The sequence below is a fragment of the Syngnathus scovelli genome, chromosome 8 (genome assembly GCF_024217435.2).
Source record: "Syngnathus scovelli strain Florida chromosome 8, RoL_Ssco_1.2, whole genome shotgun sequence".
Lineage (NCBI taxonomy): Eukaryota > Metazoa > Chordata > Actinopteri > Syngnathiformes > Syngnathidae > Syngnathus > Syngnathus scovelli.
Genome location: NC_090854.1, coordinates 6,837,279 through 6,856,019, shown reverse-complemented (window position 1 = coordinate 6,856,019; position 18,741 = coordinate 6,837,279). Strand labels below are relative to the sequence as shown.

Here is an 18,741-nt window from a genome sequence, read left to right as displayed (position 1 = left end):
AGGCTTACTATTTTTTGTTTGATGCCATCAGTGTTGTGCCCATATTACGCCAAGTATAACAAATTTAAAAATTGGTCCTTGACTGCTTTGTATTCATATTTGTGCTTATGAAAAGTTTTTTAAAAAGTCATTAAAGTTCTGAAAAGACACCAACCTGGGCAAAATGCGTCACGCCAGAGTTTTCAATGAATGTGTACCTGGTAAGGATTTATGGTCATGGAGCAACCCTTTAGAATGTTGAGATTCAAACACTGAGTAGATTGCTTACCGGCATCTTTAGATGTGCCTAGACCTGAGGGAGTCCTTTATAGCCAACGGAGTCTGTAACAAGCCAGCCATTTGGTCAGTAATGTTCAATGACAGCTCAAAGCACCGGCTTGTGGTCTGTGGGACTTGTGGACATTCATGAAGCTCTTGGAGGCCACTTTATATGGTGATAAAAAAGGGACCAATAAAGCCTTCTCACCAGAGGCAGATCCTCCCAGTGTCGCAGTCCTTGTTAATCACAGCAAACAGTTGGAGATCCTTTCAAAGGGGATTATATCAGGGTCAGGAGCATTTGGACCTTAATTACCCTTGACATAATGTTTGACCATTCTGTTACCACTGGGGAGGGCAACACTTATTCAAGGGACATGGGCCTAAAGGTCACAGAGGTTACCCATGTCATCACAACACCCTACCCCAGCCAATTTATTGAACATTTTGTCCGATGGTTCTAGCCCTACATACAACAAGGAGCATATCCAAAGTTGTTTGTTGGGAAGATAAACGATTAAGAATGCTACTGTTAGTGCAGTCTCATAAAGCACCTTGTTTTCAAATAGACCTTGCACAGCAGGACTCCACAATGGCATGCAAACATATGATTTGGGAAATAGCACACAAGAAAGGGTTAAAGGTCACTGGCTCTATCTTCACATTCACAGCATACATATATCTGCACAGAATCCTTGTTTTATTTGCCTCAACCAAGCCAGTGAATAGTTCATGTTAGACCAATAAGACCTTAAAGCAATTGCCTTTTCCCCTAACCATATTCTATCTATTATTTTTTTCAGTACACACCTGTTCATAGCCCCTTGATTGTGACAGTTAAACATTTGAAAATTCTACCCATAAAACTATAAGATCTGCCTTACTCTCTTTTGTATGTGAATCCATACATGTCTATATTTCTGTGGATAGATAGATAGATAGATAGATAGATAGATAGATAGATAGATAGATAGATAGATAGATAGATAGATAGATAGATAGATAGGTAGGTAGGTAGGTAGGTAGGTAGGTAGGTAGGTAGGTAGGTAGGTAGGTAGGTAGGTAGGTAGGTAGATAGGTAGATAGATAGATAGACTATAACTAACTAATTTAACATTTTTTGTTTTATTAAGTAATCATACATAATAAAAAATGACTATCTATAGATAGATAGATATTTCTATGTATGTGTACATGTTTGTCAACTTTTGTCAACAACAAATTAAAGATAAATGACAATATGCACCTTGTAATCCCCTGGAAATTAACCCACTTTTAGGTGATCAGATAATTGGGGGAGTTACTTTGACTGCAGGGGAGGATTGAGAAGGATTACGGAAAGGCTGGAAGAGGGTTGGGAGGAGAAGGCACGGAAAAGATAATCAGTACTTACTGTGTAATTGCATCTCACCGATTTCCCACTGCCATTTTTCTATGGTCCTTGACTCACAGAGTACAAACAGTTGAATAACACTTACTCCTTTTATCGTAATATAATACAAAACATGCAACATTTTGATTTGTGTTTTTAATTACCGATAAAATTAACTAATAGTAACGTGTATCTATAATAGTAAGTGGCATCAATCACGACTATTCAAGCAATTACATCTAAAAAATTTTTTGCATTTGTCTGAAAATAAGAATCTAATAATCGCATTCAGAAGACATTATGAAACTAATCGAAATAATTACATCTAATTTCTAGCATTCAAATGACAGCGGCAGTCAAAAATATGTGATTGTTGTAGGTGGCACAGTTAGTGCAAGTTGGAGTAACATCGTTGCCTCCAGTTTGAGTCAAATATTTTTCGGCAAAAAAGCTGTGAAGTTGACCTGAGGTTTAGGATGAATTCCCCCTGAACTGTGAACTGCAGATCAGCCTTTACAAAGTCAAAGAACCTAGGTGAGTTAGTAGGTTGTCTGCTTAGAATGAGAACAGCACTGACATGAACCACAACAGCCAGTCAGAATACTGTCTGCCTCAATTTGCCCATAATATGAGATTTTATGTGATCGGCAAAACTCAACATGTAACTCACAAATATTAAACACATTAACCTGACAATAGAAAATCAGAATGCAAATGTCTGAAAACACGAAATAAGAGACATGAGCAGAGACAGAACAGGAGCTAGCCACTGGTCTATTTTGTTTTACTACAGTAATTTTACCAATAGTTGGTTCTATTTTGAAAAACTATTTCTGTTTTATGGTGAGTAATTGCGGAATCTGAGGTGAGGCCAGGTGCTTGTTGACTCACTTTTCATCCCACCCATGTATTTGAATGAAAAAATCCCCGAACCGGCTGGTGGACACCGGCGGTAAGGGATGCCGTCAAGCTGAAGAAGGAGTCCTATCGGGCCGTTTTGGCCTGCGGGACTCCGGAGGCAGCTGACAGGTACCGGATGGCCAAGCGGAACACGGCTTCGGCGGTTGCTGAGGCAAAAACCCGGGCGTGGGAGGAGTTTGGTGAGGCCACGGAGAATGACTTCCGGACGGCTTCGAGGAAATTCTGGTCCACCATTCGTCTTCTCAGGAGAGGGAAGCAGTGCAACGTCAACACTGTTTACAGTGGGGATGGCGTGCTGCTGACCTCGACTCGGGACGTCGTGAGTCGGTGGGAAGAATATTTCGAAGACCTCCTTAATTCCACCTAGACTTCTTCCATTGAGGAAGCAGAGCCTGGAGACTCTGAGGCGGATTCTCCAATCTCTGGGGTAGAAGTCATTGAGGTAGTTCAAAAACTCCTCGGTGGCAAGGCCCCAGGGGTGGATGAGATCCGCCCGGAGTTCTTAAAGGCTCTGGATGTTGTGGGGCTGTCATGGCTGACACGCCTCTACAACATTGCGTGGACATCGGGGACAGTGCCTCTGGATTGGCAGACTGGGGTGGTGGTTCCCCTCTTTAAGAAGGGGGACCGGAGGGTGTGTTCCAATTACAGGGGAATCACACTCCTCAGCCTCCCCGGTAAGGTCTATTCAGGGGTGCTGGAGAGGAGGGTCCGTCGGGAGGTCGAACCTCGGATTCAGGAGGAGCAGTGTGGCTTTCGTCCTGGCCGTGGAACAGTGGACCAGCTCTACACCCTCGGCAGGATCCTCGAGGGTGCATGGGAGTTCGCCCAACTAGTCCACATGTGTTTTGTGGACTTGGAGAAGGCGTTCGACCGTGTCCCCCGGAGGTTCTGTGGAGGGTGCTTTGGGAGTACGGGGTGCCGAGCCAACTGATAAGGGCGGTTCGGTCCCTGTATCACCGATGCCAGAGTCTGGTCCGCATTTCCGGCAGTAAGTCGGATTTGTTCCCAGTGAGGGTTGGACTACGCCAAGGCTGCCCTTTGTCACCGATTCTGTTCATAATTTTTATGGACAGAATTTCTAGGCGCAGCCGAGGCGTTGAGGGGGTCTGGTTAGGGGACCTCAGTCATCGCGTCTCTGCTTTTTGCAGATGACGTGGTGCTGTTGGCTTCTTCAGGCCGTGATCTCCAGCTCTCGCTGGAACGGTTCGCAGCCGAGTGTGAAGCGGTCGGGATGAGGGTCAGCACTTCCAAATCCGAGTCCATAGTCCTCGATCGAAAAAGGGTGGAATGCCCTCTCCGGATCGGGGATGAGATCCTGCCCCAAGTGGAGGAGTTCAAGTATCTTGGAGTCTTGTTCACGAGTGAGGGGAGGATGGAGCGCGAGATCGACAGGCGGATCGGTGCAGCGTCGGCAGTAATGCGGACCCTGTACCGGTCCGTTGTGGTGAAGAGAGAGCTGAGCCAAAAGGCAAAGCTCTCAATTTACCGGTCGATTTACGCTCCTACCCTCACCTATGGTCACGAGCTATGGGTCGTGACCGAAAGAACGAGATCCCGGATACAAGCGGCCGAAATGAGTTTTCTCCGCAGGATGTCCGGGCTCTCCCTTAGAGATAGGGTGAGAAGCTCGGTCATCCGGGAGAGACTCGGAGTAGAGTCGCTACTCCTCCACGTTGAGAGGAGCCAGATGAGGTGGCTCGGGCATCTTATCAGGTTGCCTACTGGACGCCTCCCTGGGGAGGTGTTCCGGGCATGTCCCACCGGTAGGAGACCCCGGGGACGACCCAGGACGCGTTGGAGAGACTATGTCTCTCAGCTGGCCTGGGAACGCCTTGGGATCCCCCGGGATGAGCTGGATGAAGTGGCTGGGGAGAGGGAAGTCTGGGAGTCCCTCCTAAAGCTGCTGCCCCCGCGACCCGACCCCGGATAAGCGGAAGAAGATGGATGGATGGATGGATAGATGTAGTAAGCACAGAAGAGAGAACTACAATATGACTTTTACGTCTACCTAATCATCCATTTTGAACACTGCTTATCCGCGAAAGGCAGACTAGACCTTGACTGGTCACCAGCTTGTTACAGAGACAAAAAACAATCACACCCACATGCACACTGCCACTAAGTGGGAATTTATTCCGCGCTGCCCATGTATCATCAACACCATTTAATGGCTCTGCCTAATTATCATCATCATATTTTTTTACTTTTGACATGCAGGTAAGTCCCTACCCTACCTCCGCTGACAAAACATACTACAAACGTAACAGAATTATTCAGTTTTACAATCAAATTTCTGCTTTTAATTTCGCCAAATCCACCCAAACACACACACGCACGCACGCACTCACGCGCACACGCACATACACACACGCACACACATATAAATAAAGTTGTGTATTTGTCAATGTACAATGTAATTTCTGGAGAAATTGCACATGGAGGCTGAGAAGCTGAATAAAAAAATGTGGCATTATTTCGAATAATATTGAATGACGTCAAATGATATCGAATGACAGAATGATATACAACAGCCAGGAATGATCTAAGAATGTTGAAGTTAGAATGTAAAGCGTGAATTTTTAGAATATAATGAAGGTGGAACAGACAAAAATGTCATAGTAGCATGCCCCAAAAAAATGCGAGGAGTAAAATATAATGAAGCATGGGTGACTTGATGGAACACTGGTTAGCACGTCCACCTCGCATTGCAGAGGTTGTGGGTTTGATTCGGGCTCTGGCCTTCCTGTGTGGAATTTTCATGTTCTCCCTGTGCCTGTGTGGGTTTCCTCCAGGTACTCCGGTTTCCTCCCACATTCGAAAGGCATGCATGGTAGGCCGATTGAGCACTCCAAATTGCAAGTAGGTGTGAGTATGAATGGTTGTTCATCTATATATGCCTTGCAGTTGGCTGGCAGCCAGTTCAGGGTGTCCTCTACCTACTGCCCGTAGTCAGCTAGGATAGGCTTCGGCACACCCGCAACCCTCATGAGGACAAGCGTTTCGGACAATGGATGGATGGATAATGTGTAGAATAACATCACTTCACACATTTATCTTACAGGATAAGAATATTAGTAAATGTAATATTTTTCTGAAAAATGCACATTAGCTTTTTGGAAAAGAGCTATTCCCATTGTATCAACACTTTGATAAACGCGACTAGCTAGAAATTAGCATGCGTGTTTTTATTTGTGAAGGAAACTGGACCACCTGGAGACAGTCCACACAGGCTTTGGGAGAACATTCAAACTCCACACAGAGGACCCACTTGCTGTGACGCAGCAGTGCTGATGGCGCTTGCCAACATGCTCACCAAGCCCAGATGAAGGCCCACTGTTCCTCTGAATGTTCTGTTCTTTTATCTATTCACAGACCTCTATGCCACCTCTGTAGGATGTAATCAGTGTTGGGTTCATCTCAGGAAAGGTACTTAAGTATGCTTGACAGTCAGTCTAACAGTGCTTGTGCATTCCAGTCTAGTACTCCTGCCCAGCAAATCAGTGATAGAGTGTATTTGGGTTGGGAGGAATAGAATATCTCAGTCCGTGAACCAAGCAACAACCGGTATAATTCTGTGTTCATTTTAGTACCTGGCGTGGCATATCTCATGAACTGTTTTCACAAAATCAGGAATATGTCACACTAACTCAAAGGCTGTAAATGATATTTTTTCATAAAATGTGAAGGGTTTTGTCATATTTATTAAATTGTTAACATGTTTTAAAGCTGATCTAAAAAAATATTAAATAGACCTTACAGGAGTAAAAAAGCCGTTTTTAAAATTTATGATGCAACCGTGGACATCAGACATTATGAATGTATCATTTCCGCATTTGGGGTACGGAGGCTAGCTAATTTCTTGTCACTAGTCGCAGATAATAATTTTATGTAGTTTCTATAGTATTCAGTCAGTTTCAGAGCATATGTGATAGTGGGACATTCAGTCACCATGGGGGACTTCATATTTTGCCTTTCAAAAAACATGCACACACACAATCACAAATATCTTTTAAGACAGGTATGCCATTCGTATACATGCACGCCTGCACGTGTGCACACACAAACACACATTAACACACACACATTTATCTGCCGAGGGAATTTACCGCGATTCTGCTAGTTGCGGTATACATCCCGCCTCCCAACATCGAAGGCGACAGGATCGCGGCGCTTGGTGAACTGTACCAGGCTGTCAGTGAACAGCAGACAGCGCACCCTGACGGTTTCACCATCTTCGCTGGAGACTTCAATCATGCCAACCTGAAGTCTGTTTTCCCGAGGCTTCACCAGCATGTTACTTTTCCGACACGTGGAGACAGCTTCCTGGACCTAGTCTACTCTGCGCATAAGAGAGCTTTCAAGGCCACCGCCCTCCCCCATCTTGGGCTTTCTGACCATCTCACCGTTTTGCTTTTGCCCGCATACAGACAATTGGTAAAGGCATCCAGGCCGGTTCGGAGGCGGGTTCGGGTGTGGCCTGAGGGTGCCTCCGATGCACTTCGTGACTGCTTCGACACCACTGACTGGGACTTGTTTAAGCAGGCGGCCACCTACAACGATCGGACGGACATAGAGGAGTATACTGACTCTGTTACCTCTTACATCACGAAGTGCATCGATGATGTGACTTGCTCGAAATCCGTCGTCACTCGAGCGAACTGGAAGCCGTGGCTGACAGGGGCTGTCCTCAGACTGCTGAGGGCCAGGGACAAGGCTTTCAGAGCGGGGGATGAGGCTGGCTTGAGTTCAGCGAGGGCCGACCTGTCCCGAGGCATCAAAGAAGCGAAGAAGGCGTTCTCGTGCAAGGTCTCCACCCACTTCAAGGACACCAAGGACGCACGTAGCCTTTGGCGGGGCATTCAGACCATCACGGACTACAAGCCCGCGCCGAGGAGCTGTGAGGGCGACGTCCGTCTGCTGAACGATCTGAACCGCTTCTTTGCTCGCTTCGACGCCCAGAACAGCACTTGCCCGCTGAAGAACACTCCCCCCCCACACGAGCAGCCCCTGCGCCTCTCTGCCGACGGTGTGAGGAGGGCGCTTGCCGCTATTGACACCCGTAAGGCGGAGGGCCCTGACAACATCCCGGGTCGAGCGCTGAAGGACTGCGCTGGGGAGCTGTCGGGTGTCTTCACGGACATCTTTAACGTTTCCCTGCAGCAGGCCATCGTCCCCTCGTGTTTCAAGGCTGCCACCATCGTTCCTGTGCTGAAGAAACCTGCACCGTCCTGCTTCAATGACTACCGCCCCGTGGCACTGACGCCTATCATCATGAAGTGCTTTGAGCGGCTTGTCATGGAGCACATCACATCCGTTCTCCCCCCCGCCATTGACCCTTTCCAGTTCGCGTACCGTGCCAAACGGTCCTCTGAGGATGCCATCTGCTCTGCCCTCCACTCGGCCCTCACACACCTGGAGAGAAAGGACTCTTATGTGAGGTTGCTGTTTGTGGACTTCAGCTCTGCCTTCAACACCATTGTGCCACAGCGACCTATCTGCAAACTCGACGAGCTGGGCCTCAGTACCTCCCTCTGCAACTGGCTACTGGACTTCCTCTGTCAGAGGCCTCAGGTGGTGCATGTTGGCGACAAAATCTCCGCCAGCATCACGCTGAGCACGGGGGGCCCCCAGGGCTGCGTGCTCAGTCTATTGCTCTTCACCCTGCTGACGCATGATTGCACTGCGACCTACAGCGACAACCGCATAGTGAAGTTTGCTGACGACACGACTCTGGTGGGTCTCATCACGAAGGGCGACGAGACTCGGTACAAGTCGGAAGTTGACCTTCTGACCACGTGGTGCAGGGACAACAACCTCCTGCTGAACGTCGACAAGACCAAGGAAATTGTTGTTGACTTCCGGAAGGGTCACACAAAACACCTGCCGCTGATCATCGATGGTGCTGTGGTGGAGAGGGTGACTTGCACCAAGTTCCTGGGGGTGCACATCAGTGAGGACTTCTCCTGGTCCGCAAACACCTCGTCACTGGCAAAGAAAGCTCAGCGACGCCTGTACTTCCTGCGGAAGCTCAGGCGTGCATGTGCTCCTCAGGCAGTCCTGTCTACATTCTACCGTGGCACCGTTGAGAGCGTCCTCACCAGTTGCATCGCTGTCTGGGGTGGTAACTGCACTGAACAGAACTTGAAGGCCCTGCAGCGCATAGTGAATACGGCTGGTAAGATTATTGGTGCTTCGCTCCCCTCCCTGAAGGACATTTACACTTCCCATCTCGCCCGCAAGGCAACCTCGATTGCGAGAGATGTGAGTCACCCGGCTCACTCTTTGTTTGACCTTCTGCCCTCTGGGAAGAGGTACAGGAGCCTGCGCTCCCGCACCACCAGACTCGCCAACAGCTTCTTTCACAAGGCTGTTAAAGTCAAAGTCCCAATGATCATCGTCACACACACATCTGGGTGTGGTGAAATTTGTCCTCTGCATTTAACCCATCCCCATGTGATTTTGATCCATCCCCTGGGGGAGAGGGGAGCAGTGAGCAGCAGCGGTGCCGCGCTCGGGAATCATTTGGTGATCTAACCCCCCAATTCCAACCCTTAATGCTGAGTGCCAAGCAGGGAGGCAATGGGTCCCATTTTTATAGTCTTTGGTATGACCCGGCCGGGGTTTGAACCCACAACCTTCCAGTCTCAGGGCGGACACTCTACTACTAGGCCACTGAGCTGGTTAGGACCCTGAACTCGCTACCCCCTTCTGCGTAGCGTGCGGCACTGTTGCGCTATTTTCTGGAATGTCTGCTGTACGCGCACTTGCTCCTTTTTTGCTCCTCTTATTTATTTATGTATTTATTTATTTATTTATTTATTTATTTATTTATTGTGTTATTTATTCATTATTTATTCAGCACGCTGTTGTTATACTTGTTTACTTGTTTGTCTGTTGTGAGCCATGTCTTGTCACCGTGGGATAGGGGGAACGAAATTTCGGTTTCTTTGTGTGTCTTTGGCATGTGGAGAAATTGACAATAAAGCTGACTTTGACTTTGACTTTGACATAACACTTACCAATTGCAACAAATATTGCAACATAGACAGTATCGTTTGGTTAAATGGAGCAAGAATAGATGTCAGATGATAATGTATTGCTAGTGAGTGGTAGGAGTTAAAAACTTTGCCACATATTCTTAAGTAAGCTTGGCCTACTGCGACTACAATTCCATATGACTGGAAGGTGTTGGCGGCACGGTGGAGCACTGGTTAGCACGTCCGCCTCACAGGTAGCAGGGTGCAGGTTCGATTCCACCTCAGGCCCTCCTTGTGTGGAGTATACATGTTCCCCCCCGTACCCGCGTGGGTTGTCTCCGGGCAATCCGGTTTCCTCCTACATCCCAAAAACATGCTTGGTAGGCCGATTGAGCACTCCAAATTGCCCCTAGGTTGTTCGTCTCTGTGTGCCCTGCGATTGGCTGGCAACCGGTTCAGGGTGTCCCCCGCCTACTGCCCGATGACTGCTGGGATAGGCTCCAGCATGCCCACGACCCCCGTGGGGACAAGCGGTATAGAAAATTCAAGAGATTCAAGATTCAAGAGTTTTTTATTCGCCATGTTTGAGCGTGCCAAACAAGGAATTTGACTTCGGTAAATCACAGCCTCTGTTCAACATTTAGGTGACTAACAACAACACTCAGGACATGTGAAGAACGAAAGATATTCTCAAACACCCCCTGATCTTAAACTCCCAAGAGGGCAAGGAAAAACTCAAAACTCCAGCTAGGGGAAATGAGAAACCTTGAGAAGAGACCACTAGATGGGAGGGTCCCTCTTCTAGGATGACCAGGCTGCAATGGATGCAGAGAGGACACATAGTACAAACAGTGTAGACAAAAAAGGTGTGGCAAGCGGGATGTTATTGCACAGTAATGACTCTGAGACTCTAAGAGTGGTGTGAGTTCATCAGAACGACAGCCTGGGGGAAGAAGCTGTCTCTGTGTCTGCTGGTTTTAGTGTACAGAGCTCTATAACGGCGTCCGGAGGGGAGTAGTTCAAACAGGCTGCAACCTGGGTGCGAAGGGTCTGTTGAGATGTTACTTGCACGTTTCCTGGTCCTGGACAGGTACAAGTCTTGGATAGATGGGAGGTTGATTCCAATTATCTTTTCTGCAGTCCTTATTGTCCGTTGCAGTCTGTGCTTGTCTTGTTTGGAGGCCGATCCAAACCAGACAGTGATGGAGGTGCAGAGGACAGACTGGATGATGGCAGTGTAGAAGGTCTTCAGCAGCTCCCGTGGCAGGTTGAACTTCTTGAGCTGTCTCAGGAAGTACAGCCTCTGCTGGGCCTTCTTCCGGACAGAGTCTATGTGGCCGGTCCATTTCAGGTCCCGAGAGATTGTGGTTCCCAGGAACTTGAAGGTGTCTGATGAGAGAATAGTATTACTGCGGATAGTGAGGGGTGAAAGTGGTGAAGGGCCTCGCCTGAAGTCCACTGTCATCTCCACGGTCTTGAGCGGGTTCAGGTCCAGGTGGTTTTGAAATGGATGGATGGATGGATGGATGGATGGATGGATGGATGGAAGGTGTTGCTCTATGTTTTATGTTCTTTCAGAACCAGAGGTGGAGGGGATGGGGTGGAACAAAAATTTTAAGGCAAATGTGTATTGTGATTGTATTTTAGTTGTTAGAATATTACATTTTAACCAAATACTGTATGTTTTAATCACCTTTCCAGCTTGTTAGAATAGGACACATTCTAAATTGCGCTTAAATTTTGTGGATGATTAGGTTCACTTTACGGGTGCTTGAGCACCCCCAGAAATGAGAAATACACGCTTATGATACAAACATTTGACCGGTAGTGGATAAACAAATAAGATTCAGCTTCTCTACTTTTTTTCATAGCGAACTCCCAGGAAAAACATCATTGGGGATTCTGGTGCACTATTTCAAAACAATGAGGGAACTTGAAGAATAGCTTCAAAGTCGTAGTGCCCCTCAGTATATACTTTGAGAATGTCACAACACAGGGCAGTAATCTGGGCAAAGTGAATATTGCCAGCTGGACGTGATGAACCGTAGAAGCAACACAAAACCCATAAGAAGGGGATAAAAGGGGGTGATAATCCCTTCCATTGAATGATTGTGGACAATGCATACAATGTTCTAAAGTGTATGTTGGTTGTGAGAAATGGGGGCACATTTTAAGAAGGATAGCTCTGAATATCCAAACATTCTCTACACGGATTCTCCATTGGCCTCAGTATCTTTGCACATTAAGGATAAGAATCTGAATGGGAGTGGATGTGTCACTGGACAAAATCCAAACCAGTACACTGATTATTAATGATGGAAAATGAAACAGACTCAGTTTATCCAACCATTCATTTTCTGCAATACTAGGAAGCAGAAGCTGTTTGCGACAGGCTATCATATATGCTGAAGTGACAAAGGATATGCTTCGATCCCTGCTGCTGCCTCAAAATCCGCTAGCTCTTACTGCTGGTCTGTAACTGTCAGCCTAGCGCTTAATAACAAAATGTCAGTTGTGGTGACATCACACCATCTCATCCTAGTGCGCAAAATTATAATTAAATATTCATCATACAATGCAGCACAGTGAAGCTCTGAGTAGTATGTTCGCCTCACAGTTCTGAGGTGCAGGGTTTGATGACGGCATCCCTGTGTAGAGTTTGCATGTTCTCCCCTTGCCTGCATGGGTGGAATACTCCAGTTTCCTCCCACACTACCAAAAAAAAAATGGTATAGATTGGCCACTCCAAATTGTCCATAGGTGTGAATGTGAATGGTTGTCTATGTGGGCAAAGCAAACATTGGGCCACAGACAAGACAAGGGGGGTATTCCAGAAAGCAGGTTCAACATACTCTGAGTCTGTCACTGAACTCTGAGTTAACTTACTCTGAGATGGGAGACTCTAAGTATTCGGTTCCAGAACAGCTGATCCGAGTTAGTTCAATCAACTCTGAGCATGCTAACCTGGTGTTACGCGCGTACACAACCAAACCACTATAAAAAGCATCAATGGAGCCCGATACCACGAGTCACCATGACAACTGAGTTAAAACAGATTATTTTACCACGATGGAGTTGAAGGTCCTTATGCAGGCCTACGGCGAGGACAAACGTATTTTTCGCCGCAAATCTAATACGACTGCAGCGGCGAAGGAGAGAGAGACGTCATGGGAGGAAATTGTTGCCCCAGTCACTGCTTAAGTTTGAATGTACTATTCCATTAATGTAACATTTAACCATAAGATCGTAGCATAGTTATGAATTAAAGTAGGAATGAAATCTGATTTTCATTTAGGTGCAATCCAACAGAAGAAAAAGGGACATGGAAACAGCTCAAAATGAAACATAAAAACAAGTCAAAAAGGTAAGGCATGTTTTTCTAGGCTGTGATTGCACCTCATTTTAATTTAATTATTTTAAATGGACTTTTAAACAATGTCAATATTAATTTAAACAAAGATATTAATTCAGGGGCGGCTCGTGGCGCACTGGTTAGGATGTCTGCCTCAAAGTTAGGAGGGTGCGGGTTTGATTTCACCTCCGGCCCTCCCTGTGTGGAGTTTGCATGTTCTCCCCATGCCCGCGTGGGTTTTCTCCCGGCACTCTGGTTTCCTCCCACATCCCAAAAACATGCTTGGTAGCCCGATTGAGCACTCCCAATTGCATCATACGTGTGAGTGTGAGTGTGAGTGTGGATGGTTGTTCGTCTCTGTGTGCCCTGTGATTGGCTGGCAACCGGTTCAGGGTGTCCCCTGCCAGTAGGCAGTGGCCCGATGACTGCTGAGACAGGCTCCAGCATGCCCACGACCCTCGTGGGAACAAGCGGTATAGAAAATGGATGGATGGACACTAATTCAGTGGCTACTTAAAATAATTTAATAATAACAATCTAATAATTTCCTCTCAGTTATTCTACACTTTGTGGATTAACACTTGACACAAAAGCATTTATGTTTTATACCTATTAAAGTAATTTAAAATGGGACGCTGTAGTCTACACCAACACTCATTAAAATACTATTTTAAAAACCTGCAAAAAACTGTTTGTCATGTGTTTGGTTTTATTTTTTAACTGTAACACTTTCCCTGGTAACGAGTTACTTTTATTATACTATAGAGTGATTCAGTCAATAACTCAGTTTCTTTTTTGAACAAGTAGAGAATAACTGTAATGACTTTTTTAAAGTAAGGTTCCCAACATTATAAATTGAGGGCCAATAATAATTTGTGATATAGCCTACTGTTTACGTTTATTAGCATTTTGTTTTCTGCCGTCCCCTATGCTTGCTTTGCTTATGGGCTAGAATTTATAATTCTTAACTCGACAAACATTTTCTTTTTTCCTTCCTGGCGTCGTCGTTTGTGGCAGCCTTCCAGCAGATCGCTCTCTCTCTTTTCTAAACCTTTCTCTCATCTTCGGTGTTATGGGGACTATTTCTATTCAACCTGAAAGCCTGGTCCCGAGTAGGTGTGGTTCCATACTTGTCTGTGGAGGTGAGGAAGACCTATTGTGGCTGCAGAGCCAGGGCTAAGCTAAAGCCTAAACTAACGGCTAGGCAGCTCGCTGAGAAGTGGCGTTTTAAGCGCTGGTGAAGACTATGAAGTCCTTCAGAGAGTGCAGTATGCTGTGCTTCTGTGAGATGTGGCTAACGACGAGCATGCCAGATAATGGTGTTGAGCTACCGGGCTTCAGCATGGTTAGAGACATCAAAGCCAGTGGGAAAAGTAAAGGTGGCGGTCTCGCTCTGTATTTGAATGTTAGGTGGTGCCACCCTGGGCATGTGTGCATCGAGACTTCCATCTGCTGCAGGGACATTGAACTTTTGGCAGTAAGTCTGCGTCCTTATTATTTGCCCAGGGAGGTCGCACAAGCCATTGCTGTTCTTGTTTACCTTCCTCCGCGAACCGACACGGGACTAGGTGTGACATCATCCACTCCGCGGTTGCTGACCTGTATGTGGATTGTTATACCAGGGGAAAAGAGACTATTGATCTGCTGTATGCGAACGTTGAGGATGCATACAGTGCCATCCCTCTGCCTAAATTTGGGAGGGGGGGATCACAACTTGGTCCTACTTCGGCCGCGATACAAGATGAAATTGAGGAGACTTCCAAAGTCCACTCACCTGTTCAGGAAGTGGTTGCCTGAGGCTGAGCAGTCTTTGAGTGACTGCTTTGGTTCTACTGACCAAGATGTGCTTCTGGGGCCACGCATTGAGGACGCTGAGGAGGCTGTTGACCATACCATTGAATTCATCAACTTCTGCATGGATGTTGTGGTTTCAGTAAGGACAGTGCACTGCTATGTCAACAACAAGCTGTGGATTACGAGTGGGATCAAGGGCCTCCTGAATCGAAAGAAGCGGGCCTTCAAGTACGGCAATAAACAGGAGCTCAAGCGAGTGCAGAGGGAGCTTAGAGCTCAAGCGAGTGCAGAGGGAGCTTAGAGCCCAGCTCGAGGTGGCAAGGTCACTCTATTGGAAGAAGTTGGAGCGGAAGCTGCAGCAGAACAACATGAAAGAAGTGTGGGACGGAATAAGGTTGACCACGGGCTGCGGTCCAAGGCAAGGTGTCAATAGTGGCGGTGTGGAGAGGGCAAACCAGCTGAATGACTTATTTAACAGATTTGACAACACCCACTTGTCCTTGCCCTCGCTCCCACCGACCCCTTCTGCTCCCCGATCAGCCCCTGCTCCATCACTCAGCTGTAGGTCGGTGGGTGATGTCCTTCCACCCAGCTGAGGAGACTCTGACCCGGGAAGGCTGCATGTCCAGACGAGGTCTCTCCTCGTCTGCTGAAGTCCTGCACTCTGGAGCTGGGTGACTCACTACATCTATCTTTAACATCAGTCTGGAGAAAGGTGTGGTGCCTCAGCCGTGGAAGACATCTGCATCATCCCTGTCCCAAAGGATCCGCAACCTGCGGAGCTAAATAAAGTAAAGTTAAAGTCCCAATGATCGTCACACACTCATCTGCGTGTGGTGAAATTTGTCCTCTGCATTTAACCTATCCCCGTGTGATTTTGATCCATCCCCTGGGGGAGAGCAGTGAGCAGCAGCGGTGCTGCGCTCAGGAATCATTTGGTGATCTAACCCCCCAATTCCAACCCTTAATGCTGAGTGCCAAGCAGGGAGGCAATGGGTCCCATTTTTATAGTCTTTGGTATGAGTTTGAACCCACAACCTTCCAGTCTCAGGGCGGACACTCTACCACTCGGCCACTGAGCTGGTTCAGACCAGTCGTCCTGACTGATGAAGACTGGAGCGATGCTGTTCACCACCTCAGGCCTCAGGTTCAGCATGCTCTCAACTCGGGAGAGGGTGGGGGTGGAGGATGCTGTTGCCTATATGCGGCATCTCTCTCTCTCTCTCTCTCTCTCTCTCTCTCTCTCTCTCTCTCTCTCTCTCTCTCTCTCTCTCTCTCTCTCGCTGTCTCTCTCTCTCTCTCGCTGTCTCTCTCTCTCTCTCTCTCTCTCTCTCGCTGTCTCTCTCTCTCTCTCTCGCTGTCTCTCTCTCTCTCTCTCTCTCTCTCTCTCTCTCTCTCTCTCTCTCTCTCTCATATGCACAAGGGAAAAGGGAGGATTACTTTCCTGGATTTCTCTAGCGCCTTTAACGCCATTCAGCCTGTGCTCCTGAGTGACAAAACCTTGGCTATGGGCGTGAGCTCACACCTGCGGGCATAGGTCATGGAGTACCTGATGGGCAGACCTCAGTATGTGCGCATGGGAGGCTGTAGGTCCAGCATGATGAGAAGCAGCATAGGAGGTGTCCCTTCCTATTCACCCTGTATACCTCTGACTTCCAGTACAACTCTGAGTTCTGCTATGTGCAGAAGTTTGCGGACGACACTGCAATTGTTGGCTGTATTAGGGATGGACGGAAAGAGGAGTACAGAAGCCTGGTCCGGCGCGTCGCCAGTTGGTGTGACTCTAACCATTTGCACCTAAACACCGCCAAGTCCAGGGAAATGGTGGTGGACCTCAGGAGGCCCAGGCCTCCTCCATAGCCTGCAATCAATGGTGTCTGTATGGAGGTGGTGCAGACCTGTAAATATCTTGGAGTGTTGCTGGACGACAAACTCGACTGGTGGACGCTTGTGCAAGAAATAACAATGCCGGCTGTACTTCCTCAGGTTGTCCTTCAATGTCTGCGAAGTGAGGCTGCGGATATTTTATTGTTCTGTTGGCGAGCGCCCTCTTCTTTGCGGTGGCGTGATGGAGGGGGGCAGCGTCAAGAAGAGGGATGCCTCCCACCTGGACAAACTAGGGAGGAAGGCGGGTTCTGTTGTGAGCACAGAGCTGCCTGATCGAGCATCTGTGACAGAACAGTGGGTGTTGGCCAGGCTGCTGTCCATCAAAGACAACCTCATCCACCACTGTACAGACCGTCACTGGGCGGAGGTGTAGCTTCAGTAACCACTAACCATTTTGCTCCACGGAAAGGCTGTTCATTTCTTCCCCATGACGTGAGACTTTTTAACTCTTTGCGGGGGTTAAGGGCGCGTTCATGGCCATAATACTGTTTATTTATTAATCTATTCCTTGATTATTAATTATCCATCCATCCATTTTCGGTACCGCTTGTCCCCACAGGGGTAGCAGGCGTGCTGGAGCCTCTCCAGGTAGTCATCGGACAGGCAGGGAACACCCTAAAGTGGTTTCCAGCTAATCGCAGGGCACAGAGACAAAAAAACATTCGTAGTCTCAGTCACACCTATAGGCAATATGGAGTGCTCAATCGGTCTACCAGGCATGCTTTTGGGATGTGGGAGGAAGCCGGAGTGCCCGGAGAAAACCCATGCAAGCACGGGGAGAACAAGCAAGTTCCACACGGGGAGGGCCGGAGGCGGAATCGAACCCACACCCTCTGAACTGTGAGGCGAACGTGTTAACCAGTGCAACACCGTGCTGTCTAATTACTAATTGTTATTATAATCATTGCCCATCTACCGTTTTGGCCCGAATAAAAGTCGATGTTTTTTGCATTGAAATAAGACTGAAAAAGTGGGGGTCGTATTATGTTCGGGTTATAGACATTATACCAATTTTCACTTTTGTGCAGCGGTAAATTCAAGGTTGCTGGTATCGACTGAGTATGTTGCTATGATCGTGTGCGTCGTTGACACAAAGTAAGTATATACATTTCATTGTTACTACTGTCCACTGTTGTGCCGTTTGTCCAATTGCGGTTTGCTTCGTGTGCATGGTAGTGATGTGCATTCCAGTTCTTTTAAGTGAACTGAATCTTTAGAATCGGTTCACTCAAAAGATTTGTTCAAAAGAATCGTTCACCGAATCGTTCGCTACACTTTCTTATTTATTCATTCATTTATGTTTGTTAACCTCGTGTAGTGTACCTATTGAAGTGTCCATGAGGTGTACCTAATCACAGGCCACTTCATTAGGGGAAAAGCTTAGGTGAAAGTGAAAAGTGCCACACCCGCCCTCACGCCCACTTTCTGATTGCCTGTTTGATCTGTGACGTCATTCGGACACTATTAGGTACACCGCCATTTTCAGGTGTTCCTAATAACAGGCCAATTCTTTAGGGAAAAATCATGGTGAAAGCTTAAATGAAAGTGAGAAGTGCCACACCCGCCCTCACCCCCACTTTCTGATTGGCTGTTTGATCTGTGACGTCATTCGGACACTCTATTAGGTACACCGCCATTTTCAGGTTCGTTCACAAAGATTCACGAGTGAGTGACAGACAGCGTTGCTGCTATGCCAGCCGACACGCGTTATGCCGACATTGACGTTTTAATTTTGTATTTCTTGGATTGTAGTTGATGGTGTTATTAGACCGAGTGTGTTTTTGTTTGAATAAAAGGTTGGAAAAAAAATCCGTTATGCCGACATTTGTTTTTTGGGGGGACACCAACTCATATAACAACGTAAAACACATATTGTCATATATGTCAATTAACCAAATTTCTGATTTTTGTTTTAATTGGCAAATATAAAAACAAGGAACAAAACACCAGTTTTAACATAAATAAAACATTGAAATAATAATAACAATAATAATATTAAAAGTAAATTTCAAACCAGCAATCTAATGTGAAATTGCAGTAGATATATTGGATAACAATATTTAGGCGTATATATGCATACACGTTATTTAAAAACTACTATAAAATCAAGATTACCCAAAGAGAAGCATAATCTCCCCGTTGTTGCATAACGGCGCATCCCTTCATGCAACAAAGTT

At 46.9% G+C, this 18,741-nt stretch overlaps 1 long non-coding RNA gene across 1 annotated transcript in view; it reads left to right on the top strand.

Moving 5' to 3' along the window:
• Positions 1–18,503, top strand: part of LOC137840543 (uncharacterized) — a 49,605-nt gene extending 31,102 nt beyond the window's left edge. Inside the window, exons 2-3 of the long non-coding RNA XR_011087273.1 lie at positions 12,827–12,895; positions 17,593–18,503. This is a non-coding gene — a long non-coding RNA (uncharacterized lncRNA). The remainder of the gene's footprint in view (positions 1–12,826; positions 12,896–17,592) is intronic.
• Positions 18,504–18,741: the final 238 nt, after the last annotated feature.